Source organism: Canis lupus, chromosome 34, assembly GCF_048164855.1.
Source record: "Canis lupus baileyi chromosome 34, mCanLup2.hap1, whole genome shotgun sequence".
Classification (NCBI taxonomy): Eukaryota; Metazoa; Chordata; class Mammalia; order Carnivora; family Canidae; genus Canis; species Canis lupus.
In genome coordinates this window covers 27898362-27902062 of record NC_132871.1, presented here as the reverse complement: position 1 = coordinate 27902062, position 3701 = coordinate 27898362, and the positions used below count along the sequence as shown (strand labels likewise).

General features: G+C 44.6%; 1 long non-coding RNA gene across 1 annotated transcript; it reads left to right on the top strand.

Annotated features, from left to right (window-relative positions):
• The first annotated feature begins 254 nt into the window (after positions 1-254).
• Positions 255-3202, top strand: LOC140624177 (uncharacterized). The gene is made up of 3 exons (XR_012023695.1): positions 255-384; positions 504-2128; positions 2547-3202. It is a non-coding gene; the product is annotated as an uncharacterized lncRNA (long non-coding RNA).
• The last annotated feature ends 499 nt before the right edge of the window (positions 3203-3701 follow it).

The following is a 3701-nucleotide window of genomic DNA, read 5'->3' as shown; positions in this document are numbered from 1 at the left end:
TCGTCAGTGAATCCTCCTCGCTCAGCTTCCCAGGCAGAATTACAACGCAGTCCCAGAGGCACCGGGACATGAACACTGAACCCTGTCGCCGAACATAATCAGCCCAGAAGAGCAGCTAACTTCTTAAATAACCACAATTAAATTTCACACACTCTCTTCTCCCTTCCTGGTTTTCAGACGTGGGGTTATTTATCAGAGAAGAAAAATTGGAGGCTGCAGCTTCCGGAGGCAGCCGGGCTCTCCTAACCTAATCAGCGGCCGCCGCCCCGCAAGCCAAGGCCCTGAACCCCGCCCCCGCCCCGCCCCGCCCCCGCGCCCCGGGCCCGACCTCCACCGCCTGCAGAAGGCGCCCGGGCCACCGGCCGCCGCCTTCCGGGAAATCGGGTAACCCCCCCCCCCCCTCAGGAGGGCGCCGGGAGCGCGTGTGCGTGTGTGCATGGGTGTGCGTGGGGGTGTGCATGGGGCGGGGGGATGCCAGCGATTTGCTTTGTCTGTATTTCCAGCTCTCGGCCACCCGCCGCCACCACGAAGGCCGAGGGGAAGCGGCCGAGCCCTGGGGCCTCCGGGCTCCAGCAGCAGGCTCCGAGAAGAATGGAGATTTGCAGATCTGATAATGAGCCAGTTAATGACATAAATGATACCTCAAGAACCTCACTAAACCATCCAGGTCCTACAATTTAATCTGTAATAAATACTCCTGCATCATTGCGAGATGGCTGCTCATAATGGCAAATGAAATATGCTGGTATGATAGGTACAATAAATCTGGATTTTCCTATGGTTCCCTCAGGCTAGAACAATATGTAACCACAGTGCGCACTGTCAGGATGAGCAGATCTCAAAGCCATCATAAAATCTAAATGGGGACTAATTAGGAGGCCCTTCCCTTCCAGAGTTACTATTTCTATTGACATTTTCCATGCATGAGCCTCTCCATAACATCATAAGTCACCAAGATAAGAACTCCCTAGATTATAGGGAAAAAGCTTTAATGGAGAAGTTGAACTCAAAGGCGATGCATAAATTTTCCTTTTGATACTATGGGAAGTCTGTGTTCAGTACTTTCTTTACAAACTTTCCAGCCAGGAGCAGGGCACTTCGCAGCCCCTCTGCGCGCTTGCCTTTGGCCTGGCCCGTCGGTGTCCGCGCCGAGCGCCGGGTCGGCAGGTGCCCAGGGAGGGCATCAAGGCCAAGGGGCCGCTTGTAAAACTTCAGGTCAGGACAGCCGGGAGGCGCGCTTAGCAGGTTGGCGGCTGCTTCAGGGCCTTTTGGCTCGAAGGTTGGGATTTTCCTAAAGGTCACCTAAGATTCGGCTTTCCCAAGGCCCTTCCAATCAGCAACGAACGAGCAGAGTTCTTCAAACAGGCCCTTCCAAGGCAGGGAAGTGACAGCTCTTTCGACTAGCCAGGGTGCCACAGGGTGCCACAGGGTGCCACAGGTCCTGGGGAAGGGTGAGCAGTGCGGCTTTGTGCTGCAGGGGGTTGGGAAGGAGATCCCCAGGCACCCTGAAGGGGCAAGGTGGTGGCTAGAAACCAGGGCCTTCCTGTCAGATGAACCTTCTCTTTAGTTGCCTACCAAGGATATGACAAGTTTGGGAAGTTTCACGAGAAGCAAAATCCTCAGTGAAAGTGGTGATGAAAATAACTAATCCTGTAGGGTTGTTGGAAGGGTTGAAATGTGCATGTGGATAATTTAAAAAATAGCTATGAATATTATCCTGAGGTTTATTATTTCATTTCAAAGGAATAAGATTAGGAAAATACCACGGAGAGGGGATGTGCACCCCAGTATCCTCTTTTCTTAATCTTTGTTTTATGCAAGAGGAAAAGCCAAACATGGAGGTGGTGAGTTGTTGTATGATCTTATAAAACGTTAAGTCCTGGATTAAAGTCCTGGTCCAATTCTTAGCTTAATTATTTGCAAGTATTATCTGTCTTTGGTATTTGTTCAAGTGTTTTTGGTTACTGAATAATGAGTGCAGGACCAAGCCCAGCACTGAGCTCTCTGTGGGCAAGTTAGTCCTGCAATTCCGTTAAGAGCTGAGGTTTGGAGCTCTATGGGGTCCTCAAGCATTTTCTCTCTAGAGTGTGGGTCTGCAACCAAGACCACTTACAACTGTGCATAAAAAGTGAGTAACGTACAAATAACTATCATGGAACAGAAAATTGAATTGCCTCTCCTACCTATTGATTTAGCTACTAGTGGAGTAAATACGGTTCTGTTCTTGACTATCTTCTACTCAATGCAATAGATCACACTCTCTGATAGACATCCGATGAATGGCTTTAACCGCAAATACTTTCAGTTTGAGTTTGAGATTGAACTGATGGTATCTTAGAAGAGAAATAACACAGTTCTGTGTGTACATCTATTCATTTTAAATTTCTGTATAAACTTCGTCGCATTCTTGCCTTCCAGGGGGGCTGAGTTTGTATTTTATTATTTTAATGGTCTTGTTTTTTGGGCATTGGGCTTGTATAAACTTTGGTAAAATCATTTCTTTTTCTTTTTCTTTTTTTAAAAAAGATTTTATTTATTTATTTAAGATAAAGAGAACACCAGCAGAGGGAGAAGGGGAAGCAGACTCCCTCTGAGCGACGAGGCCTAAGTGGGGCTCCATCCCATAGTCCTGAGCCCAAGCAGACATTCAACTGACTGAGCCACCCAGGCACCCCTGGTGAACTCATTTCCTTTGCTTGTCTTAGCCACCGAAATGCAGCTTGTATCAGCTAATACTGAAAATTGTGAAAATGTCCTCTTCATGTTTTATATTTTTATAGAAAATGCCATGGTTAGCTGTAAATATAAGAACATCAATGTAATGAAGATAAAATATATTTCAAAGCCTATATAGCGTTCAAACTTTGCAGTTTTTTGTGAAGTTAATATGTATAAATTACATTTAAAATATTTAAGAAATACAAGTTAGATTGTTAGAACCTAACACAATTTTCCTTGTAAGACTATTTATCATTATTTAACTGAAGCACTCATCTTCTTGATTTTTCTCACATCAACAATACTAAAATAATTTTGTTAAAAGCAATGTATACACTGAATTCTACACTGAAGCCACCACTAAAAAAAAAAAAAAAAAAAAAAAGGTAATAACAAAAGCAGCAAAAAAGTCATCATGTTGAGACCCGGGATCCAGTCCTGCATTGGGCTCCCTGCATGGAGCCTGCTTCTCCCTCTGCCTGTGTCTCTGCCTCTCTCTCTCTGTATGTCTATGAATAAATAAATAAAATCTTAAAAGAAAAAAAGTCATGTCATTGGACTTCTTTATTCCACTACACTCTTATTTGAGGTGGTGAGAGAAAACACTGTTTAACACTAATAATTTTCAAACTTCAGGTGTTTCCTGGGCCCCAGTCAGGCTTTTAGGATTTAGGGCCAGCTGTAGGGTCAAAAATGTTCTCTTACAAGACTTAACACAGGTAAAAGTAGACTGAAGATCTTGTGAACTGAGATGTCCTGTCGTAGCCCTGAATTCTGAACTGAAAATTATCTTAGAATTGAAAATTACCTCCCAGCTTCCCACAGCCCTGTCTCCATGGGGCTTCTGAGATACTGATTAGCTTTCTAAAGCTTAGGTGTTTAGAGTTACAGTTTATTCACTCAAAAAACCATATATTTTATGTCTCTTCTGTGTCACACACTATTTTGGGTGATACATCATGTACAAAACAGGCAAAAACTCT